The sequence below is a fragment of the Camelus bactrianus genome, chromosome 11, assembly GCF_048773025.1.
Source record: "Camelus bactrianus isolate YW-2024 breed Bactrian camel chromosome 11, ASM4877302v1, whole genome shotgun sequence".
Classification (NCBI taxonomy): Eukaryota; Metazoa; Chordata; class Mammalia; order Artiodactyla; family Camelidae; genus Camelus; species Camelus bactrianus.
In genome coordinates this window covers 41,066,510-41,094,282 of record NC_133549.1, presented here as the reverse complement: position 1 = coordinate 41,094,282, position 27,773 = coordinate 41,066,510, and the positions used below count along the sequence as shown (strand labels likewise).

General features: G+C 43.7%; 1 long non-coding RNA gene and 1 pseudogene across 4 annotated transcripts in view; one reads left to right on the top strand and one right to left on the bottom strand.

Moving 5' to 3' along the window:
• The first annotated feature begins 3,227 nt into the window (after positions 1–3,227).
• The window catches only part of LOC141579102 (uncharacterized), a 39,956-nt gene continuing 15,410 nt past the window's right edge, over positions 3,228–27,773 (top strand). For 2 of the 4 annotated variants that reach the window (XR_012510156.1, XR_012510158.1), the window contains exons 1-2: positions 3,228–3,626; positions 8,046–8,192. This is a non-coding gene — a long non-coding RNA (uncharacterized LOC141579102). Of the gene's footprint in view, positions 3,627–4,512; positions 4,604–6,360; positions 6,497–8,045; positions 8,193–27,773 lie in introns of all 4 variants that reach the window. The other 2 variants (XR_012510157.1, XR_012510159.1) reach the window with 2 other exon arrangements.
• On the bottom strand, positions 13,292–27,284 carry LOC141579100 (SWI/SNF-related matrix-associated actin-dependent regulator of chromatin subfamily E member 1 pseudogene; annotated as a pseudogene).

Below are 27,773 nucleotides of genomic sequence, written 5' to 3'. Positions count from 1 at the left end.
CCTTCCCAGCCTGGGCTTGCAACCTTCCAGGAGCCCTTTGGGATTGGAAGGGGATTCTATACACTTCCAGCCCTCCCTCTTCTGGGTCAGCAGGATGGGGGACTCAAACCAGCAAAAGTTAAAAATAGAAGTGAATGAATCACACTTTATTAGACAAAGGAATGGTGACCAGGAAGGAAAAACTTTTCTCTCCTTTTCCATCTGCTCTGTGCAAAGCCTGTAGCTGGGGGAGGCTGCTCTGGGCTGGAGGAAGGGGGAGAGTGTTGGGGTGGGTAGGAGGATGAAGCCTCAAGGTCTGAGAGTTAGCAATATTTTAAACAGCAAGATTCAGTCAGAATACTGAAAAGAAAGGAGAGCATGGCCTTCTCTTCTCCCCTGCCTCCTCCCCCAGAGTGTTAGAGGAAGCAGTGGTGGGGGAGGTGTCCTTGAGGAGGCTTTTTTATATACAATATAAGGTGTACCTACATATAAAATTTAAATTTCACCTGACAGTCTTAAACTTTAACGTGTATAAGAAACACTTGGGAACCTTGTTAAAAATGTAGATTCTCATTTATTATGTCTAGGATGAGATCCCAGATTTAGAATGTGCTTCCTGTGATACTGATGCTACTTTAAGGATCAAGGTCTTCAACTACCACCCTAAGTATGAGACCTAATCTTGGATTCTCAAGCTTGGCTTTCAGATATGGCCTGCAGTCTTATTTTCATTTGCCCAAGAATATTTTTCCACTTTATTTAAAGAAATAAAGAATATAGATACAAATGATACCCCCAAATCCACTCTCCAGCATATCACAGGCCTCACCACTCCCTGTTATCTTATGTGCTGCTCCTTCCCTGTTACCTGCATGGCCCTTCTCATCCCCCATTCCCTCTTCCTTCTGCACCTGTCCCTCTTTCCAAAAACCTCTTTCACTCCCAGGTGGCTGCTGAGGTGACTTTGGACATCAGCCTAGGTTTTGAGCTCTGTTTCTCTACTTTCTAACCTTGGGCAAGTTAATTAAATTTTAGGAGCCTGCAGTTTCCTTGCCCAAATTATAGGGCCAACCCTTCCCGGATTATAGGAGGGATTAAGGAGATAATACAAATAAAAGCATCTGGCTCTTCTCAAGTGCTCCAGGAATGGCACCCAGGGTGGTTTGACCTCATTTTTTCTGCCCCCAGGCAGGGCGGGGTGGTAGGCAGAGGATCCTACAAGCTGCAAGGGCCCTGCCCTCCCCATCTCATCCCAGACCCTTGATTTCTGGGGAAAGTGACTACTCTCCTCGAAGGGAGCTTTTTCCCTCCTCAGTGCTTCAAAGGGAGGCTTATTGTGTATTTAGGTGCCACGCTTCCGCCCCTCCTTGGAACAAGGAGCAGATTAGCAAATCCCCACCTTCACAGGTGCCCAACTGTCCATGGGGCAGACTGGCAGGGTAATGAGAGCTGGTACAGACCAGGTAGGGATGGGTGGAGATCCGAGGGAGTGAACCTAGGTGAGGACTGGCCCAGCCCTAGAGGGCTGGTGCCCGTGACAAGGTGGGGCCACTGCAGAGCGGTGTCTTCCACTGTCTGCCACCACACATGCCCCCCACACCCCCTGTGCTCACAGGCACACGCTGCCCTCTGCCTGTTTCAAACTCTCAGGCTGGGTATCAGGCTGACCAGTGGGTCCTGCTGCATGTCTATACATCTATCCACTCATTCCCATGAGATCCTTGGTTACACAACAGTTACTGTCCCCAAACCTCACCCTCATGATTGCCTCCAGTCCAGGGAAATGCACGATTGTAGGCATTCACCCACCTGTTCCCAGGTGGCTACGAGGCTACATCTGACTGCTTACAGATACGAAGGCGGGTCCCACTGGTTAGTAGAAAAATACTAATGGGCCTTTGCAGAGTCCTCTCACGTTCACTTGCTGTCAGGGGGAAATCAGCTCTTGCACACTGGCACACTTGTTAAGGAGCCCAGCCTGAGAGCTCACAGACACACAGTCATACCCTTTAACCCATTTCTGTCCACAGGCTTCAACTTCTCTCCTTTTCCCATCTCAGGCCAGAAATTGGGTGCTTTCTGGTCAGCACCGAGGTGGCATGGTTGCTGCACTGGGGCAGATTCTGCAGGTCAGTGGGCAGGAGGAGAGGGAGAGGACGGTTTATTAAGCCCACAGAAGCTCTAAGTCAACTCTGCGTCCTCAAGTTCTGTCCTAGGGGAGAGTGAGGTGCTGGTCTGCCTTTGTGCAGGGGTTGCTGGGACAGAAGTCTACTCAAATCTCACTTATAGTGCTGATGCATACCAGCCTGGACCTGGTGGGAGAGGATTCTAGAACAGAGAAAGTTAGGGGGCAGTGGTGTTAGAGAGACTGGATCTTTCTCAATGGGGAGGGTGTGGTGGAAGGGGAGGAGGTGGGGGAGGGGAGGCGGCGGGAGAGAGGGGCCGAAGCAGCACATCACTGGAAGGCCTGTGGCCTTTGGTTGCACAAACTGAACAGGATACTCAGTTCAAATGACGCCACCCCTCTGCAATCCCCGAGCCTTCTGCCCTGGGGTGGGTTCCACTGTCCCCACCTCACAGCTTGTCATGGGGTGTCAGGGTCAGTTTACAGGACTCCAGTGAGCTGCCGCGCTGATTTGCCGGGAAAGGCCAGCGCTGCACGGAAGACAGCCCAGGGCGTGGGGAAAGCTCCGCTTTCCGAGCGCGGACGGCCTCAAACATAAACAGTCCAGGCCAAAAACTCAGCGGAGAGCTCTGTAGGGACGATTAGTGAGTGACTTAGAAGCACCGTCCCTCAACCACAGGGATTATGCAGGCCAGACAGCAGGGGACACTCGGAGGTTGGAATTTGCAAGAAATGAAAAAAGGGTGAGAAACGGACTCTCGTTTTGAAGCCGGGCCTCCGGAGATCCCAGATGAGGAATATAAACAGATTCCGGGAGAAGAGGAACATCTTGTACAGCCGTCCCCCAAAACTGGTCCTCTGAGGTGTTGAGGGGCCGGAGGCCGGGAAGAAAACGCAGCCTTCGTCCACTGGCTTGAATCCGATCAGTCCGCAAAGTCGAGCCTCCAACCAGCTCTGACCCGGACTCCGCTGGCCTGGGGTCCTGTAGCCATAGGGCTGGGGAGTCCGGCAAATCTGGCTCGTTCTTCAGCAGCGAGTCACTCCGCTCGGCCGTGGACCTGAGCGCGCCGAGGGCCCACGGACTCCAGCCGCTGAGCGCTGACCTGGGCTGTGGAGGGTGGCCTGAGAGGCTGCGCCCTTGGCCGCGACAGAGAAGGGCTTGCCTTTTATTCCTACGCTTCAGGGACACATGTCCGACGCGGCTCGGGGACTCAGCGAAATCTGCCACCAGGTTCTCCTGTGGGCTTCACCTCTTCCTGGGACCCAAGACCCGGGCTCGGGAAGTAAAATGCGAGGCGGCGACCTCTCTTTTCCTGCCGGACTTTCCACCCCACCTCCCCACCCCCGCCTGAGAAATTGTGAGAAACGCAAGAGCGTGCAGGGGCCGTAAAGGCGCCGGGCCGTGCCCTGACCAACCCGGGCACCGCCCTGACTGCGGATTCGCTCCTGTGGGTTTCCGGGCTGACGGGGCAGACTCGGAGTAGCGGATCTCAGCCCCCGGGATCCTTCCAGCCGCAGAAAGGTAAGCGCTTGAAAACCTGTGGGAGAGGCACGGGCCAGAAGGAGGGTTGCAGGGTGACAACCCGGAAGGTGAAAGGTGCACCTGCCCCATGGCTCTGGGGTACAAATAAACACCACCCTGAACCTCCTCTCTAGTCCTACCTGCGTCTTGGGCCCTGTGGGGCTCCAGGAGGACTAGGGAGGACATTACTCTACTACAGAGAGATGACAGCCCCAAAGGGCCCCGATGGAATCAGCCAGCATTACTGCCCCCAGTAAGTTCTCCCATGACTTGGCCCAGCTTGCGGCATCCATGAAGGATCAGGGCAAAGGCAGAGTTGATATAAGAGTTCAGTTGCTGTTATTTTTCATTGAGGAGAAAGCACCTTGAGCTCCTTGTTGCTGGGAAGCACCCCTGCAGTTGTGCTATGGGGTTCATTGTAGTGAGCGCTGCTGCCTCCTCTTCACATTCCTTGGAACAGCCAGGAATCCCAGGAAAAAGAAGAGTTAACCCAGCCCTGACTGCTCCTCCCCATACGGCTGCGTCTTCCCTGCATCGCTGTCTTTATGGTCCTTGAATATAGGGGGAGGAGGGGAGGAGGGGAGGAGTGCTGAGTCTTGTGGATCTCTGGGCCACAGCTCTGGCAACTGTCAATCGCCACCCCAGTTGTCCTGACAAATGAGTCTTCTTAGTGACCAGAGTCCACAAAAGGGACCCGTAGGAAACAGCATCCCTCTCCAGCCAATATAGGACAGAAGCCCTTCTCACCTACGTAAGGTTCAGAGAATACTTTTCAACTCCAGACTGCGGACAATAATCTTCTTCCTTGAATCCCTGATTTTCTCCATGTCCATCAGTGTGTAAGTCTCGGCTCAGCTAACTCAAGAGAAATTTTAACTTATTGCAGGAATACTAGTTTACAGGATCAACAGGAAGGCTGAAGAATTAAGGAAGATTGTTTCAGGAAACACCACCAGATCACACTACAGGAAAGCCTGGTTAGTGCACTGCTATGGGTACCTCTGTCATGAAATTCATGACATGAGTATCACTATGTGTAATCTTTCAAGTCTCCTTCCATCCTTACTAACTTTAATCCTTCAGATTCAAAGCTTGTATGGAATCATTTGATTGGCTAAACCTAGGAAACATGTAGGTGCCAGCTGTCAGAGATGGGGAGAAAACAGTCCTTTAGGTTTCTATATGAAAAGCTAAAACTGCCCCCACCATTTACCTTGTTTGGGGGAAGTCTTCCCAATCAGGAAGAGTGTTCAGAAGCTAGGTTTAAAAAAAGAGGAAAATGGTAAATGCCAATATAGTCCAATCCTTTGGCTGCCCAACATCCACACATGCATTTCTTTCTAAATTTGCAGTCCTTTCCCCCTCAAAATGCTCACATCATGTTACTATCATTTGTACAGAATGTATTCAACTTGCCCCCAAGGGAGACAGTCTAAGCCCTCATAGCTCTAAGTTCAAGATCTTCATTCTATTCCACTTTTAATTCTGTTGGGATTCTATCTCAGTATTTTGCAACCTATGAACTAAACCAAATTGTAAAGTTGATCACCGTCACACATAATACAATAGCAAAGGAAGAAGAACTGGAAGAAAATGCAAATAAGTTCAAATGTATAAATGTCTAACATGACAGGTCAGGAGATAAAAGCCTCTTTCTTTCTGCAATATGAGATTCTATTTTGTATTTATGACCTCCCTCCTCCTTTTTCCATTCGGCATTTCTTTTGCCTTCAGCCATCACATGAGCTAGTTCACATTCTTTACCCAGCAGAGAAGTAAGCCTTTATTTATGAGGGATCTGAGCCCATGATGGCCCTGCCTATGAAGAGCTACAGTTAACTTTAACTTTTACTTCGATTAACTTTTAAAATTTTAGTTTCCATTAACTGGTATCACTGGACATAACAGCACTAGGAGGCTCCTCAGGGGAGCCCCTTGGTTCCATGAATACTTCCTTTTGCCTGTTGTGTAGAGAAAGAAATTCTGCTTGACTTTCATACTCAGAATTAATCACTCTGGCCAATCCCATAATCACCTTTAACCTGTTCATCCATTGGCATGAACAATCAGAAGTGAACAGGTGGCAATTTCTGCTTACAATTCGGTAAAAATATTGTTTCTCCTGGGGGGATCTTTCTTCCCTTGAGGACTCCCTAACACTAATCTAGCAGAAACAAGGGTCACAAGAAGTGAGATGGTCATTGGGTACTTGTAGGAAGTGTTACTCCCTCTTTCTGGACCCATATAATTGGGCTATGGGAGAAATAGAATTCTGTATTAATCACTAGCCCATAGCATATGCCTCATCCTTGAAGTACTGTAGTATACCGCCAGAAAAAGCTAAGTTGTTCCAACAAAGAGACCAAAAACAATGGCTCAAACAAGATAAGTGTTTTTTTTTCTCTTACAACCAGGGAAGGCAGATAGCTCTGCTCTGTGAACATATCTCGAGACCAAAGCTAATAAGGAAGCTCTGCCATCATCAGCAGGTGCCTTCCAAAGTTGTTGGTCCTGGCCAGCTGGCAGCAAAGCTGCCGCAACTCCGAGGCAGGCTCTTTAAGATGACTTGAAAGCTGTACCTTTCAATTCTACTCACACTCCATTGAGAAGAACTAGCTGCAGGAAAGTCAGGGAAATGTAGTCCCTATGTGGACAACCATATGCTCAGGAGAAAGGGAGGATGGGTTTTGGGAACAAGCCGTAGTTTCCACTATACCATTCCATTGATCTGTAGAGTCAGCTGCTTCTGGATGGTGGAATACAGAAGATTGATGAATCTCATGGACATTGGCCTCGTTTTCAAGCTGCAAATGTGAATTCTTGTTAAGAAGCAATGTTGTGTGAGAAATAAGACAACTATAAAGCATAGAGTAAGTTCATGCTGAATAATATTGGTAGAAGCTTGATGATCAGGGAAGGTATATCCAAAATTCCTACTAGGTCCCTCCCTGGTTCACCTGCAGTTATAGAATAGTTTAGGGGACTTGGGGGTGATTGCTGCTGCTGGAAAATTGTCCACTTTGCCGTGATGGTAACCGGGTTAACTTTGGTGTGAGATGTGGAATTCATGTATGGCTTTCATTTCAATCATGGCGCCATCTGTTCCAGGGGAGGTTGAGCAGGCCCTGAGTTCTCTGGGGAAGGGGACTCAGATCCAGAGTGCGATCTTGTCCGTCTGATGATTGAGAACCCGTTCTATAGTGGGAGGCTTTTGGTGCTCAGTTTCATAAAACACAAATATTTTCACACTCTATTTCCATCCCCAAAATTCTTCTTTATACTTTTTCTTTCCACTTCCTTGCCCCAGGTCTTTAATCTCATTCCTTTTAAGTCCTTGATCATCTGTCTAAACCATTAGCCACTTCCCACACATTCACTGCAAATCTTTACCTCAGGCCATCTCCTGTCTACAGACAGAGTGAGCCACAAAATACACTGTTTAACATTCTGCCCTTTGGGAAGGTCTCTCCTCTCTGTTGTTTTTCAGAGCCACCCCTGAATGTGACTGTACAGCAATGGTCTGTTTCTGGCCAGAGTTGGTGTATTGCACTATAAACTAGACTGGAAACTTTTCTTCCTCAGTCATCTGGTGTTAGATGATCCACATGAGATCATAGATATGGAGTGAGGGGTGGCATATTGCGGTGTGTGTGAGGATGAGGCAAGTTGGCTGCCTGTTGTGAAAAATACACTCTCAGGGTCGTGTAAGTACTGGGTCAGCACCTGAGTGAGTGCCTCTATAAATGTTATACCTTAGGCATCTCGCCTACCACCCCCAGTCCAGGCCCTGGAGAGTGGCCTGTACAGAACACTTACTTATGCTCTCAAGACCTACTTGGACCTGATTCCATATATTCCACTTACACTTGAGGTTGGACTCTAAAGGGTACAGCCAGCACATGGCTAGGTAGATCAGATAGCAGCCAGCACAGTTCATCTTGCTGTCTCATATACACCTAGTGATTTCTGTGAGTGGCTGTTTTCTTTAGGGGAAAAAAACCAAAACAAAACACTCTTGGTTCTTTTCTGGACCATGAGATGTGCCTCCACTGTGGTTATTCTATCATCACAGGCCACAGGCTCCACATAGAACCCTGATGTGCCACGGAAACTCTGGACTTTCTCTGAGCCTTATCCATGTTCTACTCTCTCTCTTTTTATAAAAATTGAAGTATAGTTGATTTACAATGTTGTGTTAGTATGGTCTGTTATCTCTTGATAATTAAATGGAGATGTGATAGGAATCATCACCCTTCACTTTTATAGTCTTTTATGGTAAAATTTTTACAGTTCCTCCAGGATGTAGCTTTTGATTTACTATTTTGGTACACAATGAGAGCTCCAGGGGCTTCCATTTTGCCTTTCCAACTACTGGATTACCAGTGTGTTGTTTTGTTTTGTTTTGTTTTGTTTTGCTAGTTTCTGAGCATAGAAAGAATGATAACCATGGAATGGTTTTACACTGGGCCTGCTGTAAGGCAGATAAGTTCCATGAGCCTCCACTCTGATGGACCACGGGGACCTTCATGTTAGCTGAAAGACAGTGACTAATAATCTCTCAAAAAGGTGAGTGTTTCTCTTTCTCTAAGGCTTAGTTACCCTGGGAGTAGGAGTGGTTGAGGATTCCTTGAAGGAAGGCCAAGAGGAAAAATCAATACAGTTCTGTGGTCAAGAGCACAGGTCTGGAGCTGGACTGTGTGTTTGAATTCTCTCTGTGTCTTAGTTTCTTAAACTGTAGAATGGGGGTAAAGTGCTTATTTCATAGAGTGCTTTCCCCCTGTAGTCATGTTTGAGATACAATTTGCATACAGCAAAGTTCGCCCTTTTCAGTGAACTATGTGTCCTGACAAATGCATCCACTTGTATTATCACTGTGGAAACTCACAAATTTCAGCAGTAGTGTGTGGTGAATACCACTCTTAGTGTAGCTGGCAAGAGGTGCTCCCAGACTGGCCTGGGAGGGGCAATCAGGGAAGACTGGCTGGAGGACATGATCTCTAAGCTGCACTGAAGGGTGAGGAGGAATTTGCACAATCAAGGTATAGAACATTTTGATCACCCCCTCCCCCCAAATTCTCTCATACCCTTTTGTAGTCAACCCCTCCCTCATCCCCAGCTCCTGGCAACATCTGCTCTATCTTCTTTCCCTATAGTCTGCCTCTTCTAGAATGTCATGTCAGTGGAATCATACTGTATGTAGACTTTTGAGTCTGGTTTTTTTCACTTGGTGTGATGCAGTTAAGATTCATCCATGTTGTTGTGTGTCCGTGGTTGATTACTTTTTTTTAATTGAAGTACAGTTGATTTATAATGTTGTGTTAGTTTCTGGTGTACAGCATAGTGATTCAGTTATACATATATATTCTTTTTCATTATAGGTTATTGCAAGACACTAAATATAGTTACCTGCACTATATAGTAGGACCCTGTTTATCTGTTTTATATATAGCCGTTTGTATCTGCAAATCCCAAACTCCTAACTTATCCCTCCCCACCCCCTTTGGCAACCACAAGTTTGTCTTCTATGTCTGTGAGTCTGTTTCTGTTTTATAAATAAGTTCATTTGTCTCATTTTTAAGATTTTACATATAAGTGATATCATGTTATTTGTCTTTCTCTATCTGATCCACTTCACTTAGTATTACAATCTCCAGGCTCATCCATGTTGCTGCAAATGGCATTATTTAATTCTTTTTTATGGCTGAGTAGTATTCCATCGTGTTCATATGCCACATCTTCTTTATCCAGTCATCTGTTGATGGACATTTAGGTTGCTTCCATGTCTTGGCTATTGTAAATAGTGCTACTATGAACACTGGGGTGCATGCATCTTTTCAGATTAGTTTTCTCTGGATATATGCCCAGGGGTGGGGTTGCTGGATCATATGTTAACTCTATTTTTAGGTTTTTTAAGGAATTTCCATTCTGTTTTCCATAGTGGCTGTACCAAATTACATTCCCACCAACTGTATAGAAGGGTTCCCTTTTCTCTACACCTTCTCCAGCATTTATTGTTTGTGGAAGTAATTCACTGCTTTTCATTGCTGAGTAATATTCCATTATATGGATTACTACAGTTTGTGTAACCATTCACAGTTGAAGGACATTAAGGTTGTTGCCAGTTTGGGGCAATTATGAATAAAGCCAGTATAAACATTTGTGTTCAGGGTTTTGTGTGTACATGTTTTATTTTTCTCTCGTTAAATACACAGGAGAGGGATTGCTAGGTTGTTTGGTAATTACCTGTGTATAGTGTTATAAGAAACCATCAAACTGTTTTCCAAAATGGCTATACCATTTGTTATTCCACCAGCAATATATAAGAGTTTATAGTTATCCTGGTCAATGCTTAGTATGTTCAGTTTTTAAATTTTTAACCATTTTAAGGTAGTGGTATCTTATTGTGGTTTTAATTTGCATTACCCTAATGATGAATGGCATTAAGCATCTTTCCATATGCCTATTTGGTAAAGTGTCTGTTCAAATCATCTGCCCATTTAAAACATTGGGTTGCTTACGTTCTTTTTTACTGAGTTTTAAGGGCTCTTTATATATCCTGGGTATAAATCCTTGATCAGGTACATGTTTTGCAAATATTTCCCTTGGTCTATGGCTTGTCTTTTAATTTTCTAAGTGGTGTTTATTGAAGAGCAGAAATTTTACCGTTTTTTATGAAGTTTAATTTATCAGTTTTTTTCTTTCGTGGATAGTGCTTTTGGTGTCATAGCTATGAAATCTATACCTAATCCATGGTCTTTGATTTTCTCCCATGTGTTCTTCTAGATGTTCTATAGTTTTAAGTTTTACACTTAGATTTATAATCCATTTTGAGTTAATTTTTGTATCTGCTGCAAGGTATTGATCAACTTCTTTGGTATATGTATGATACCAAAGAAATAAATCAATACATATAAAGAATTTAGAACAGTGCTTGGCACATGATGAAATTCAATAAATGATGGCTATAATTATTAAAGAATATTCCTTTTCTGCTATTACAGAGTTCCTCACTAAGGACATTCTGTCTTCCTTTTACTTAAGGGTCTTTGGGTTTCTGAAATGACTCAGGTCCAGAAATTGAAGGAGGCACCTCATTCTCTATCATTGAGGCTTACTAATCTGTCATTGTTACTTACTTACCTGCAAGTAACAGAGACCTGGAATAACAGTGTCTTAAGTAAGGTAAAAGTTCATTTCTTTCTCACGTGACTGTCCTAATGTAGGCTGTCCAAGGCTGGATGATTTCTCTATTCCACAAAGCCACTCAAGGACCTACATTCCTCTTTATCTTGTTTTCTCACCATGACTAGAGTATTGCCCTTGTCCACATTCCAAAATGCCTCATAACCACTTTTATATTCTGAGCAGCAGGTTGGAGAAAGAGGAAGTAGAAAGATACAACCCCTACTTTTTAAAAACCTCCGACACACAACATGTTACTTCCACTCATATTCTGTTGGTTAGAGCTTAGTCATATGGCCATGCCTGCAAGGGAGGCTGGGAAATGTAGTCTTTATTCTTGGTAACCACGTGTTCTGCTAAAAATCAGAGGTTCTGCTTCTGTGAGAGATAAGGGGAAACTAGATATTGGAAAACAATTAGTAGACTTTGCCACAGTAACTCAACCAAGCCTCTCCTCACCAGTTTTTACAATTAAAAAAAAAAATACTTATCAGGGCGGCATCTTAGTGGACTATTTTGGTTCCAGGCAATTAATTTGAAGAAGCCAAAATGATTATAACAGTCAGGGACGTTTGTCCATGAGATAACTGTCAGCTCTGTTGACAAATGTGTTATTTATGTTCATTTGCTTCTGCTATTAACTGTCACTACTTAGTCTAAAGTACACAGAGTTCTTCGTTTTCTTTGAAACAAAGAGCCACATACCACCTCACAATGGCACCCTGACCTGTAGAACATAGCTTACTAAAATGCTTTTGGTGCTTCTGTATTTCCTTCACCAATGTATTTTTTTTAAGTTATTTGAGAAGAAAACATATGGAGCTTTTTCCAGGGACATAATTGGGGGGATGGTCAAGCTGCACCCAATGAATCTTCTCCAATGTGTCTATCTTTATGAGTCTTCAGATTCCTTTGAGGTGATACTGTTTCTGATATTGTAACTTTAGATCAGGCTGAATTTAACGATGTATGACACTTATAAAAGATTCTGAAGTTGGTGTTCTAGCTTGAGTAGCTGGGAGCCTGGTTTCTGTGACCTACCTGCTCCTTCAAACAAAATCACCCGCAGCCCCAAATTGGCATGCCAAAATTTGTCATATCTGAATAAAATGTTGAGCAGAAAGGGTGGGCCATGAGGATAAATGGTGTCCTCTTGCAAGGTAACTCCAGGAGAAGTCAGGGCATCGTCAGTCAGGGGAGGGGCATTGCCAGACAATGGGGAGGAGCTGCTTCAGCTGGTAAGGAGGCTCAGTGGCAGTTGGGGTTCCCTCTGAGTGTCTCTTATATAGCCTGTTCCGGTTCCTGGGGTCCCACTTTTCCTCATCAATGTCTTAATTTTATAAGACTGCTATTTGTCTAACATTATAATTCAAGAACCATTAGATCAAATTCCAAGATTGGTTTTCATTTATGTTACTACAAAAGATAAGATACATTTTTAAGCAATGATAGAAAGTCCATGGGTTTAAGTCATTACTTTGAGCTGATAATTTAGGGTTCAAGCTTGTTATCCAATTTCCATAAGCTGTGCTGTGGTTTTAGAAGCTGGTTCCTCATCCCAAATGGTCTCCTAAGCCTGTCCTCTGTGGAAATTTCATTTTAGGTGACCACAGGCAATAATTTAATTAGCTGGTTTGCATTACAGAGCATAGGCTAATAATTCCCATTCCTGAATACCAATAGCGCTAGCTAAGGTAAATAACCAACCCCCATGCCCTCTATTCCCCTGCTAATCTTTTGCCAGCCATCTTTTTTCTTGTACCAATTTATGTACCAGTTAGGGTTCTTGACAGCAAGCACATAAATTAACTTTGGATACCCTAAAGATAAAAGCATAAAGAGAGTTTTTGGAAAGATTTTGGGTAGCTCATAGAATCCACATAAATGCCAAAAGAATCAGTGTGCAGGAACCAGGAAGGAAGCAAATGCAGCCAAGTTCAAACAACAAGAGTGGTCTGGTTGGGAGTCCCCACTGGTATCCCTGCCACTGCTCACTTAATGTGGCTGGTGCCGTGCTCCCAGCCCCACTGCCCTCACTTTGAATAATTTTTCAGCTGTCCCTACACCTTTGAGTCATCCTGAAAGGAGCATTAACTGGTTCAACTTGGGCATCTGCCCACAGGCTAGCCGAGAGCAGGTAGAGAGGGAAAGCTCTGGCCCTTTAGCTTCTCTAATGGCAGATGAGATCCTGCCTCCCTCCAAGACACATGCAAAGGGGGTTCCTCCCAAATTGGAGAGAGCCAAACACACACACACACACACACACACACACACACACACACACACCCTTGTAGTTGGGAATTTCCTGGCTTTCCCTTTCTTCTCCACAGGTGCAAATGCCACACCAGGCCATCGGTCCAACTTGGGGTGTCTTCCCAATGTGGGGCTGGCCCTGCCCAAGTTGGCTGGGCTTAGGCCCTGCTTGGCTGGATGCTGGTTTCAGCATCACTGTCTTGGTTGCAGAGGTCAGTGGGTGGGGAACTCTGTGAGTCTGGGAACTCACAGAGGTCTGTTAAACCAAAGAATGAAGAAAGTATAGTCTTTATAATTTTCTCTAGTGGCGATCTTAGCCCATTTTGGTGCACCTATTTTTCCATCTTTGATCCTCTCTTGTTTTTTGGTTTCCATGTTCCCATTTCTCTGATTCCATATCTCTTCTCTTGATTTTATACCCTAAAGCCCTGGGCACAGGATACCCCTAAAATTTGGCCTCTACTCTCTAATGGGGGGCAGGATTGGGGAGGACTCTCCCTCTGCCTTTAGCACCCAAGGCAAAGGAAGAGTCTTGAGACTGCGCTCCACAGTACCAGAAGGTGGTGAGAGGAGAGCAATCCTGGGTCTCCCCACACTGTGGCCACAGGGATCCGCAAGGGGGTGCTCACCCATGCTGCAACTGTTTCAAAGAGTCTCTAACTGGCCTCCGAGAATGCTTCTCAAAGATTGAGGAATAGGGTGGAAAACCACCACACACAGAAAGACTTGGGAAGGGCGCAGTGCAGTATGAAGAAGAGTGTAGTCTACCTGAATCCCAGCATTCATTCAGGAGCCTGGAGAAGGTCGATCCTCAGACCAGTCGTCAGCCTCAGGCTTCCAAAGAGAGAGAGTGGCCAGCACTCCTTCTGTGCCCCATTCAGCATCTCTGCCAAGGAGCAGCACTCCTCCAGGGAGGACACTGGGTACAGTTCATCTCGTGTCCTTAGGGCTTGGATGAATGAATGGCTCAACATACAAACGAGCAAACAAAGTATAATGCTTAAGATGTGCAGGTATACATGCACATGTATGAAAAGACATATATAACAAACATTCATTGGAACATTATTTGGAATCTCAAAAGATTGGAAACAAAAGACCATCAATAGAGAACTCAGACAATAAATTAAGGTATATTCATCAGTGTAATACGTGCAGCCATGAAAAGAATGAGAGAGCTCTAATTACAGTGATGTGGAACAAACTCTAAGGTATATTGTTAGGTGTAAAGAACAAGATGCAGAATAGGACGTGTGCTAGGTTGCCCTGCACTTGTGCGTGTGGGGAGGGAGAACAGGTGGGTCTGAATATGAATAGAAAAGCTCAGGAAGGACACCCAGGAAATTTATAGCTCTGGTTCTCCAGGGAGAGCAACAGAGTGACAGAGAGGGAAGGTGGGAGGAAGGCTGGCTTGTCACTGCTTTGAACTGTTTGAATTTTGTGTTGTGTGAGTATATTATTTACTCAAAAAAAATGTCAAGAGCACACATTTGGAACCACAGATTTGGATGGCTGTCCCCATTCTGCCACATACCAGCTGTGTGATGGTGAGCAAGTTATACTACTGAGTCTCAATTTCTTCATCTGTGAAAACGGACTGTTAGAAGTCTTCCCAGTGCTTTGGAGTGTGCCAAAGAGTATGGCACGTTTGGGGAGCCCAGGGTTTCGGGGCACTGCTGCCATTTCCACCACTACATGCAGATGATCAACGAGGAGAAACCTCTGGCTGGGAGAGGCCAAAGTCACTTATTAAAACCTCACAAAAGGAAATACAGTGAGAGATCAACAGTGTGATCCCTGACCCCACCAAACTTGGACCCCAGTTTGAAGAGCCAGCTTAAATGGCCTCTTGGGTTTCATCTCTGGGTGACATTCTCTGACAGACCCTCTCCCCCTACTTCAGTGACCATGCCCAAGACCAACTCTCAGGGACTCGGTCCCAACACTAGATGGTTATGTCCTAAAATTCTTCTCTTGTTTCCTTTCTTCCTGTGTCTTACTAATGAGAGAATGGCGTAAATACAGATGAATATATGTAGTCATTTGGGGTTCTGCAAGGAGAAGTGATTTCGAGGTTAATGGTCTTCAGAGACATTCTCCCTAAAGTGAGCGGCAGTTTGAAGCAGTGCATAACGCCACTGCTGTGGTGTGGACCCTGTGTACAAGCTACAGGCCAGGGATAGTCTCTCATTCATCAGTTTTTCATCTGACAAAAATGAATTCAGCCCCTTCTCTCTGGCAGGGATGTAATGGGAAGTAAGCTGGAAGTTACAGTCATTGATCCAACAAATCAGCTAAACAATCAGATAAACGAATCATGGGGAAGTGCAACAAGAGGCAGAGAGACAGCCAGGCTCTCCAGAAGCACCAGCAGAGGTACAGGATCCAGGGGCAGGGTCAGCAGGCTCCCCTGGGAGGAAGTGAGGCTTCCCTGGGAGGAAGTGAGGCTTCATCTCACAACTGAGGGCAGAAGGTGGAGGACGAGCCCAGGTGAAAAGAAGCAGTTTTCCACCAGCTGTTGTGAAGGGGAGACGGTAGGGGTAAGTGGCTCGTGCAAGGCCCAATGCACTGTAAATGCTTCATCAGTTCTGGATGGCATGTGAATTTCCCCAGACCCCTGGGCCTGAGTTCAGAGCTGCCATCACCCCAAAAGGCCACAAGGGGGAGCTCGTCCCCTGTTACTGTGTTTTCCTGTCTCTGGAGCTGCAAAGTAGAGCCCTGCCCTTTAAGGGCCATTACAAAGCTATTGCAAAGTGCGCCCAGACATCCGCAGCCCCTGCCAAGGCTAGTGTGTGTCGGAGCCTAAGTGACTCCTGACAGCCTTGTTCTGGTGTTTTCTCTTAAAACTCAGGATTTGTTCCTCTGAATTCTTACCACCTCAAAATAACTCCAGTTTCCCAAAATAGCCACCAGTTATGTTCTTTACACCCTTCCTGGTTCTTCTCACCCACACCAGGCATCCACAGGGCCTGTTTCCAAGAGCAGCTCCCATGGGGACGAGGTACTGGCCAACGATGTCTCGGGGCCATCTAGGCCAGCAGAGCTTCATTTCTCTGCACCTGTCCACTGCCAGCCAGGCCCCCAGTCCCTCTCCAGGGATGAAGAGAAGGTATTCTCCCACAAATCTCCTTCCTGAGTTAGGAATGTACTCTTTGTTGAGAACCCCACAGTCTCTGTCCTGATGACTTCTGGAGAGGATTTGATGGCTACATGCTCTGGAGTGAGACGGATCTGTTGTCTGGTCCTCACTCTGCAGGTGACCTTGTGCAAGTCACATCCACTCCATGGTCATCATCCGTGAAACAGAGATTAAAAGATCTAACGTCTTACTTGTGGGATGCTACTTATAGGTGTCCCTGGAAAAAGGAATATTCACAGGCAACCTTATTCCTTTTCTCCCCCATGAAGATCTATAAACCAGCGCTGAGACAGGCAGACAGACAGGTACCTCCCAAAGGGAGAGGGGCCATTTCCTGACAGATGGCTTTGAGCCAGAGATAAACCTGGGTTCAGGTGGGGGCTGGCAGGAAGTCAGCACTCTATTTAACTCTCTCCTGGGAGGAGTCTGGCTGAGGTGGAGGGCTGACAGGCACAGGGCCTGATAAGGTCAGAAAAGGGACAGCGGAAGGATTTCCAGGTGGAGGAAGCACAGCCACTGATGGACTTTGTGGGTCAGTTACTGGGGACCGTCCTCTCCAGGAATAAGATCGCAACCACCTGTGCCCCGTTCAGTGCCTGGCACAGAGAGGGCAGCCTCCTGGGGTCCAGAGCAACTGGGGCCTCCATCCCCTGGGCTCTATTTTACTTCTTGCTCTGCATGATGGGGTATTGGTTTTATAACTAATTGTTAAACTATACAAATAAGTTGTATGGATTTTCCTTTATCGTTCTTTTTTTTTTCCTCATTGTCAAACATAATCTCTTTGTGCTTCTCTCATGAAGTAGAGACAGGGGGCTTTGAGCATTCGTTGCCTGCCTTGTCATCTCCCTCTCCCAGCCTCCTTGTCTCTGAGGGGTTCTGAGGAACATAGTTTCAGAACCTTCAGACTGGTCCACCTTTTGTTTCACTGTCATCTTCTAAAGGGGCTAAATCATCAGTTGACTGTAATGGGTCCCGATGAACCAGAGCCATACAAGGCCTTCTCTTTATATATATATACATGCACTTATTTTTCTTCCCTTCATCTCCGTCAGTGCCCGTATTTCTGCTTTCCCCCAGAGACACTTACTGTATTATATTTGGCCCATGTCCTTGGGTATAGATGTGTCTTTGAAAACTATATTGTGTTTTGAATGTGTGTGCATTTCAGATCTCTTTTTATTCCATACTTTTTTTCACCACTTTTAAGACTAATCCCTGTTATTCTACATACCTCGAACCCATTGCTTTCAACTGCTACCTATTTACTCCACAGAATGCATCTATCTGTCGTGGTTTACTTATTCATTCTCCTAATGATGGGTGCTTAGGGTGCCTCCAGCTCTCTGCTGCTGCAAACAGCACTCATACATGGTCCCTCATGGACCTGAATTTGGGTTGCTCTGAAGCGTAAGACCAGGAGGAGATAAGGCAAGGCAAGGTAAGCAGGTTTAGAATTGGCTAGTTTAAATCATTTCAGCGGGCTTTTGGGTGTAGGGGCTGTGTCTAGCAGCCTAGTACCGGGTGCTGGGTGATTAGGGCAAGGGAATAGAGGCCTGGAGTGAAAGAGCCCAGAACGGAGGGCGTGGGGTGGGAGAGCTCTGGATTAGTTAGTTTGCATATGAAAGGTGTGCTCCCAGGTGAGTCCTTTACTAGCTCTAGGACGTGACTGGCCCCCCAGAGGTCAGTCTCTTCCAGGGTTAGCAAGGCCCCAGATATCAAAGCATCAGAATAAAAAGACATGCTTAGTACTGCGGGCTTGGTAGAACCTAGCTGCGATGCAACCTGAGCTGAGAAAAAATGTTTAAAGGAGTTAATTTTGATTATCATTTCAATCATTTTACTGATTGTTGGCTTATTTTCTATTTCTTTTTGTTCAAAGTTTGGCATTTTATATACTTCAATAAACATCCATTTCTTCTGGATTTAAAATTTTATTGGCATAAAGCCACTTCTAATTTTTGTTTACTTGTAATTTTGTTGTTTACTTATGAAATTTCCCAACACACAAACAAGAAAAGAGAACAATGTAAGAACATCTGTGTATCCACTAACTTTGGCAAATTTTAATACTAGAAAATATCGGCTACAGAAGTTTTGAAAAAATTATAGATACAACTGAGGCTGCCAGGTACCTCTCCTCTGTCCCACCCCACTCCCTCCTTTACCAGAGGAAACCACTGTCATTCATTTAGTGTTTATCATTCCCATGTACACTTTTACACTTTCACCCCATTTTTGTTTCCTTAACTATCTCATGATTTTGTCTTCAAAAAGTTAAACTCAATATAAATAGGATATAAGGCACTTATGATTCTGTAACTTCTCTCTGGCTTCCCATATTACATTCTGGAGATTATCCATGTAAACGGGTGTAGCTCCAGCTCATTTTAACTGCTGTATAGAACTCCGCCATGTGGCTGTACCTCCAGTCTGCTGCTGATGGCCATTTAGGTTGTTATAAACTTGTTGCAATCAATCAGTGGTGAATATTCTAGTCCATGTCTTCTTGTGAACAGAGGTGAGAGTTTCTCCGGATGTACACCTGGAAGTGAAACACAGGGCTGTGGGCATGCACATCTTCCACTTAAACTCATACATGAACTTATACTCCCATCAACATGTGAGTCCCTCGTTCCCTACTTCCTTGACAACACTTGCTCTGGTCAGATGTTAAACAATCTTCCAATCTAATTCTTCTGAATTGGTCTCATGTTTAAAAATTTACATTTCCCTGGCTTCTAGTAAGGTTGGACATTCTTTCACATGCACGTTGGCTGTTGAGTTTGTCCTTTCTATTGGGCTGTGTGTTATTGACTTGTTGGAATTCCTTTTATAGTAGTCTGTGTCCCGACCCTCTGTCAGTTATGTGCGAGTAAGTCTATTCTCCCAGTCTATGCCTTGTGTTTCAACATTGCCTGTGTCATTTTCATATGCAATTTAAAAATTTGAATATAGGCAAATACATCAGTATTTCCATTAATGATCTGAGCTTTCATTCCTTGTTTAAGAAATCTTGCCCTATCCCCAAGATTCTAAAAAAAAAAATCCTTATTTTTTCGTAAAAAAATTTAGTTCTGCTTCTCACATTTAAGTCTTTAATACGTCTAAGTTTTGTTGTATATATGATATGAAATAAGAATCTGATGTTTTCCTATTTGGAGAGCCAACTAATTCAGAACATGCAGAGCCACTTCTGTTATATCGCATGTATTTGCAGACAAATGAGTCTTTTTCAGGGCTCATTATTTTGTTCCACTAGATTATTTACATGTCTATTTACAGCACATAGTATTAATTGCTTTGACTATTTTTATAATCTTTGTTGTGTCTGTAATTATTTCCCCTTATTTTATTCTTTATTTTGTTTATTTGCATCTTCTTCCTTTTTCCTTGATCAATCTTTCAGAGATATCCCTATCTTGTCAATTGATTCAAAGAACAGGGCTTTAGTTTTGTTAATCTGTTCTTTTTTTGTTGTAATTTTCAATGTGACTGATTTTTTCCTTGTCTTTGATTTTTGTTCTTCACATTTGTATGTTTGTGTGTGTTCTGCTGCTTTTTTTTTTTTTTTTTTTTAGCGTGGTTTGTAATTAGGTTTATTTATTTATTTATTATTGGAGGTGCTGGAGATTGAACCCAGGACCTTGTGCAGGCTAGGCACGCACTTTACTATGGACCTATACCTTCCCCCCATTCTGCTGCTTTTTTATCTTCCTGAGTTAAATGCTTAGCTCATTTCTTTCTAACTCTTTATTATTTTCTGATAAACATATTTGAAGCTATAAATATTCCTCTAAGTACTATTTTAATTTTGTCCCACAAATTATGACATGCAGTGCATTCATTGATTATTTTCAAATACTTTTAAGTTTTCCTTATCATTTCCTTTTTAAACCAAAAGTAATTTGAAAGTATTACCTTAGTTTACAGACATAGAGGATTTTTAAAGTTACCATTTTGTTGTAAATTTCTAATTTTATTATACTGTGGTCTGAGAACTTTTTTTTATGTTGATTCTTTGAAATTAATTGAAGCTTCCTTTATGATCTACTACTTGGTCAAATTTTGCTAATGTTTCATAAATAGTCCCAATTTTGAGGAGTAAATTTCTCTATATATACCTGTTAATTTGAGCTTATTAACGTATTGTTTAAATTTCTATGTCTTTGTTTAATTTTTGTCTACCTCAACTATCAGTTCTAGGAAAGAGCTATTAAAAATCTCTAACTGCCATGGTTGATTTATCTAGTCCCACCCCAAACCCAGGTTTTGTCAGTTGCTATTTATATATTTTCATCTATATCACTAGGTGCATTTGTAGTCATAGCCATTAGACCTTTTTAATTTAGTCTTTTACGAATATATACTGTCCTTCTTTGTCCTTTATGATGTTTTTCACCTTAAAATCTTTTTGGTCTGTTATGAAAACTGATACAGTGACTTTATTTTGGTTGATGTTTTAGTTTATCTTTTTTCTCTTTATTTTCAGCCTTTCTGCATCCCCTTTTAAATTGATAACATTTTATTTCAATGTATTACTTACTTTTAATCTGAGGTTCTTTGTCTTTTGATTTGTCAGGATAGCCCATTTATTTATTTTATTTGCTGTTATATTCAGACCTATGTCAGACATCTTATTTTATATCTCCTATTTACCATATTGAATTTCTTCTCTTTTTTCTCCTTCCATAACTTTCATTGGATAGATTGAATTTTCTTTTGTTGATTTGAAAGTTATACATTCTGTTTTCATTCTTCTGGTGTTACCCCTAGCTTATGATAACCCTTACTTGTCTTTGTTTTCCTTTATCAATTTTTAGCTTATCAATAACTATATATTTCCCTCCACAAAAGTGTGTGCTCACCTCGCAATGGACTTCACTCCACACCCTTCCAGACACATACCCCTGTCATGTTGTATGATCTAGAATTTTAGTGCTCAGTGATGGATATAGCTTTTTGTCTTTTCATTTTTAGGCTTACTTATTTAGACAAATACATACCTCACTAAATTCTTTAGTCAACCTTCATTCTCATATCTTATAGTGTTCTCTGGGATTTTCTTTGCTAGTGTACTTCCTCCAAAAGTGTTTTCAAAGAGGGCCTTTGGGTAAGTAAATCTTCTAAGACTTTGAGAGTTTGAGAATATCTTTATTTCACTTTTACATGAAAAGTTTAGTCCTAAAGCTCTTTCTCTTGCATTCTGTATTGCTGCTGAGAAAAACCAATGTCGGTGTGATACTTGTTCCCAGTGGGTAGTTTGTATGTGTGTTGTTTTTCATGTTTGTTTGCTTGTTTGTTATGATTCTCTAGAAGCTTTTAGAATTTTTGTCTCATACTTTATTAAATTTTACTGTAATGTTCAGGTTTTTTTTTTTAAATCTATCTTGTTGGTACTCAGCCTGAAATCTTACACTTTTCTCTAATTCTAGGAAATTCTTGGAATTCTTTAACTCATTATTTTAAGAAAAATGTCCTTCCTTCCAGCTTTTTTTCCTCTTCTTCTGAAACTTTCATTTTAAAGGCATGTCTATCTTCCATATCTATTAACTTTACCCTTGTATTTTTTCATCTCTTTATTCCTTCCTGATACCTTTTGGGAAAGTTCATCAACCTTGTCATCCCATTTATGAATTAATTCTCAGTCTGAATCTATTCTGCCATTCAAATTACATATTGAATTCTTCATTTCAGCTGTTATATTTTTTGTATTGATAGCTCCTTTATACATTCTCATTCCCTATTTCAAATTTATATTATTATCCATAATCTCTTAGAGGGCTTTTATTATGATTATTTTAACATTTTGTTCTTGCTGGTCCACTAATTCTGCTTCATTTCATATAGGATGTTCTTTTTTTTTTGATTTTCTTTTATAGAGATTGCACTACTCAATGTCTTCTTGTTTTTCTTTATGAGCTCATGTTCCCCTGGGGCATCATTCCCTTGACTGGTGGAGTGTACCTAGGGAGGGAACTGCTACTATCTGAATTCTTTATTTTGCCACCACCTCCAATGACCCCCCACCCCATTTGCTTAGGCTGGAGAGGACATGACTTTGGAGGAGCCCACTGGGTTTCAATGTGGGTTCTGCTACTCCTGAAATGCCACTCTCCGAGGTGGACTTACCTTTCCTCTGGAGATTCAACATGGAGTGGTTAACAGGAGGTGAGAACGCCGAGCAGTAAGCTACAAGGAACCTAGGTCCCTGTGGTGGTTTTGTACTGTCACCTTGGTTAAACTGGAAGTACATTTTAAAACACCCTTCCCTGTATGATTCTTGGCTAGAATTGAGCTAAGGAGAAATTTGCTCAAGATTTGGAAGCTGGAAGTAAAATAGCTCTGAAGGATTTATGCTTCTGAAGTTGTCATGGCTAGAAGCAGGAAGAGATAGACACAAATGTGCCAGAGTGTTCCTACTTGTCCTTACTCAAATTCCTGAGTGCCCAGCTCTTCTTCCTCATTGCCAGCCCTGATAAACAGCAGAGACCTGAGGCCCACCCCTAGACACTGGGCAAGAACTTGCAGAAGTACTATCTGTGAAGAGACAACATCTTTTCACAGACTTCTACAGCAGACCCTTCTCTGTCCCCATCCAGGAAACTGACATACGTTGCTTCCTTATTTCCCTGGGAGCTCTGGCTTGTCCCCCAGCATACACACAATCTGTTCTTCTCAATGGCTAAGTAGTGACTTTCCCACGATCCTCCAACTCCCTTTTGTGATCTTTACTTCTCTAGCACCTCCAATGATTGAATAAAGTCTAATTTCTATAATAAATTATTGATCCCATGATATAGTGGTTCTTCTTCTCTTATTGAACCCTAGTAGATACAGTCCCTGCAGACTTCATGGAGCAGAATTTCTGCACCAACCCTGGTTTCTCTAACTCTGAACCTTTACGTGACTAAGAGGTACCTTTCTCCCTTGTTCAAGCCACTGTTATTTTGGTCTGACTTCAGAACCAAGACATCATTTGTTTTGGACTAGATTAGACCTTGAATCTCTTATTCCAGTTGTGCCCCAACCCGTAACACAGAACTGACATGGAGCCATTGACTGAATGAATGAACCTTCTCTAAGGTGGCTACAGAGACAAACTCTTCAGTGGGTTTTCCTGGGAGTGTGTAGCAGCTCTGAATTCCTTACGTGGTAATTGGCTCGTCAGAGTTTGCAGCCCAGACATTCTCCCCATCATCCTCTCTCTTTCCAAAACCTTAAACTACTTTCTAAACATTTGGTGCTTCACCAGCAGTTATTACTGTGCATAAGAGGGGATGATATGTGTGCTCCAGACATCAAGGCCTATGTGTGATGTGTTGAATGATCATTGGCTAACTGCCTACCAAAACCCTCCTAGCTGAGGAGTGGGCCTGGCCTGGGATCGCCACTAGTCCACTGAACACATATAGGAACTAGGGGGTAGAAGGGGCCATTTCTCAACACACTTTAGTGACATCTGCTAAAATGGTTTTATTAGCTCCTTGCTCTTCTGCAGGAACGATACTGCTGGGACCGAGGTCAGCTTGCTCTGCTGCCTTTTTCTCCCCTTCTCTGCCTTTTTAGGCCTATTCCTCTGCCTGTGCCATTTCAGCTGTGATTTTCTCCAGATCCACTTTTACCTTCAAATGATATGACCTTTGGAGTTCACGGTTGAATGAATCTGTCCTTTCCAGGAATTTCCTTTTCTTGTCCTGGTGTTGCTCCTCTATTTGAAAAAGTTCAGCTTCTAGTTTTTGCTAATGAACTATTAAGACCCAGACCTGTAGTTTGAGGACCTGTCTTCTAGCTGTTGTGATAACTGACTGTAAGTCCGGCACCACACTCTCACTAAGCATCGTACTGATGAGGTGGTGGTTTCTCTGGAAAGAGATAATTCTGTATGCTTCATTGAAAAGCCATCAACAAAAGATAAGATAGGAGAAAATCTAGGTGAACTTGACAATGAATTTTTAGATACAACACCAAAGTTATGACCCATGAAGTAAATAATTGATAAGCTGGGCTTTGTTAAAATTAAAAACTTCTGCTCTGCAAAAGACATTACCAAAGAATGAGAAGACAAGACACAGACTGGGAGAAAATATTTGCAAAAGACATATCTGATAAAAGGCTGCTATCTAAAATGCACAACTCTTCAAACTCAACAGTAAGATGAACAATTCTGATTAAAACACAAAAGATCTGAAAAGAAGGTCACCAAAGAAGATATGCAGATGGAAAATAAGCAATATGAAAATATGCTTAATATTGTATGTCATTAGAAAATTGCAAATTCAAACAAGATACTAATGCACACCTATTAGAGTGGCCAAACCCAAAACACTGACAGCACCAAATGTCGGCAAGGATGTGGAGCAACAGGACCTCTCATTTATCGCTGATGGGAATGCCAAATAGTACAGCCACTTTGGAGACAGTTTGTCAGCTTCTTTTAAAACTAAACATACTCTTACCATATGGTCCAGCGATTATGGTCCTTGGTGTTTCTCCAAAGGAATTGAAAATGTATGTCCATGTAAAAACCTGCACACAGATGTCTGTAGCAGCTTTATTCATAATTGTCAAAACTTGGAAGCAACCAAGATGTTCTTCATGAGGTGAATGGGTAAGTAAACTGTGGTACCTTCAGTTAATGGAATATCATTAGCACCAAAAAGAAATGAGCTACCAAGCTGTGAAAAGACATGGAGGAAACTTAAATACATATTACTAACTGAAAGAAGCCAATCTGAAAAGTCTACATACTAGGTGATTCCAATTATATAACATTATGGAAAAAGCAAATCTTTGGAGACAGTAAAAAGATCAGTGGTTGCCTGGGGTTAGAGAGGAGGGAGAGATAAATGGGCAGAGCACAGGGAATTTTTTGAGTTGAAAAACCATTCTATATGATACAATAATTGTAGATACATGACATTATACAATTGTCAAAACCCATGGAATGGGGTTCACACCAAAAGAGTGTACCCTACTGTAAGCTATGATCTTTGGGCCATGATAATGTGTCAGTGCAGGCTCACCAATTGTAAAAAAGTAGGGGACGCTGATAGTGAGGGGGAGACTGTGGAAGTGAGGTGGGGGTAAGGGGTATACAGGAACTCTCTGTGCTTCATGTTCAATTTCACTGTGAACCTAAAACTGCTCTAAAAAAGTCTAATTAATTAAAAAGCCATCGTCATAATCCTCTGGATCTTTAGCAGGCTGAATGCTCTTGTAAGATTCTTTTTTCTCTATGTGAGATTGTTTCTTCCTCTAAAGCAGCTCCTGTGTGATTTTTTTCACTTGTGTAAGGACGGATTTAGGGGAATTATGACAGGCCTTCATAAATTCACTCTACTCTATATTTTCTGCTTTATAGTTGTTTAAATATCCTTATTTCTCTTCGTCAGTGAGATCTTGCCATATGCCACCAACAATCTTGCCAGCTTCCCACAGTGTTAGGTCAGGGTAAGAAGCCTTCACTTGGTCCTAGACTTTTCTGCCAGCCCTCGTGGGTGGCACCAGTGCTTTATCTTTGGGGTTTTGAATCATAATACCAGAGGACACCATGACCTGGCTGTTAGTGCCCAGGGTTCCCCTAGCCTCTAGTGGGCAAGATAACTCTATGGTGTGCTGCGCATTTGTGTTGCAGGAGCTGGGGCATAAGATGGTCTTTTTGACATTGTGAAAGGTTAAGTTCTCAGTTCCTTAAGAGTGACTATGAGACACAGAAACTGCGCCCACCATTCTGGCTTCACTCTTATCTCTCTGGTTTTGTCAATGGAGGAAGAATGCCTGCATTTACCATCCCACCAATATACTATCTGATATCACTGGACTAAGTCCCTGTATTATAATTTTTTACTTTCTACATTCTTGATACTCTGGTAGCTGGGGCCTTATTGACTGGGAAAGACTGCTTATCTTAGGGTTAACCCGTTCTTAGAGATCGCAAAACGGGAAGCATGTCTTTCTTATATAAACCAACCAATCCAGAGCCCCTACTCCAAACCATCTTCTCTTGGCTCTTACACTCCAGGAGATGGAGACAATATCCCTCTGACCTAATCATCCCAGGACCAGATACCAGACAACTACAGACCTCCCTATAGCCCAGAGCCTGCTGAAATTATTCAAATTTGCAAATTCTAAATCTGCTTGCCCTCCCTTGCCTTGACTGTTTCACAGAAACCACGATAAGGCTTGTGCCCATGCCCCCACCTCCTGGCTGACCCTGCTGCTTCCCCAAGAGGCCCTGTGGGGCAGGCATGCCCCCTCCTCTTGGGAACTATGAGTAATAAATTATCTTTGCACTGGCAGTCATCTCTTGATCAGCTGGCCTCATCACATCTGAATAAAGACAAAATCCAGGATACGTTTTAAAACAGTCCTCCAAAGGAAATAGGATGCTATTAGGAAGGGGATACAGATGTTGAGTAGCCCCCAAATGACAAAAGAGTGCAAAGAGAAGCCAAAGAGGGCAAAGGAGACGAGCTCCCTCTCGCCTTGTTTGCCTGGCCCCCCAGCTTGATTCAGGGGCAGGTTTCCTTCTGCTGAACAGAGAGAAGGTGGGAATCCTTGTGGGAGCAGAGCCTCTCGCTTTCCTCCTTTCCACTGCTGCTGGGGCAGCCCACAACCTAGGCTGGCAGACCCTGGCTGTGTAACTTCTGATTGTCACCCCCCAGCCCCTCCATCCCAGTCTTGTGGCCTTACCCTTTTAGCCTGAATTCCAGCCCCTACCTTTAGGAACTGTCATCATGTGTAATCTCGCCTAGGGGAGACCTCCTCCACCTTCCTAAATGGAAGGTATTCCATTACATGGTAACGTGTGGATTAAGTGGCTGTAGGGAAGTGTGACAGAAAGTCTGTCAGAGTTGGGCTGGACTTGCCAAAACTTGGTGTAATGTGGGGACGCCATCCATGTGCCCCCTAAGGAAACCTGAGCTGAGGGGAGGCTGGGGCAAGTCAGGATGTTCAAGGTAAGAAAACAGTGTGGGGGAGGGGCAGACAAAGCTCAGACCTGGGCTGGCCTGAGGAAGAAGGGCTCCCAGTGGGTGGGGGCAGGAAATTTCTCCTCACAGCTGCCAAAGGCCATAGACCCTCAGGATATCCCACTGCATTAGGGTGGGGAGGGTGGGACTCAACTCAGCTGTGGGGAATGGGGCAGGGGAGGAGTGGAGAGGAGGGTGGGAGGGGAGAAGGAGGGGGAGGCAGGTGGGGGAGGACAGGATTTCCTCCAACAAGTGATTCAGCCTGAGGCCAGAGGCACCTGGACCCCAGAGGAAAGGCCCTCCCTCCAGAGATGAGAAGTTGGTGGTTCCCGGTGGAGAGGGCCTGCACCTTGGGGCAGCTGGAGGGCCCAGGACAGGCCAACAAGAATATCCAACAGGGTGGTCTAAGCCCCAAGACAGCAACTGAGAAAATCCCAGAAATGCGCACAGCCAGATTCTGAGCCCCTCTGGAAGCCCTTCTCAGTGGCCCCCTCAGGGCCTCCTCCCACTTCCCTTTGTCCAGAATGGACACTCCCAGCCTCCAGCCCCTCTGGCCATCTGGGCTGGTGGTCAGTGGGGCTCAGTCTGGCTTTCCTC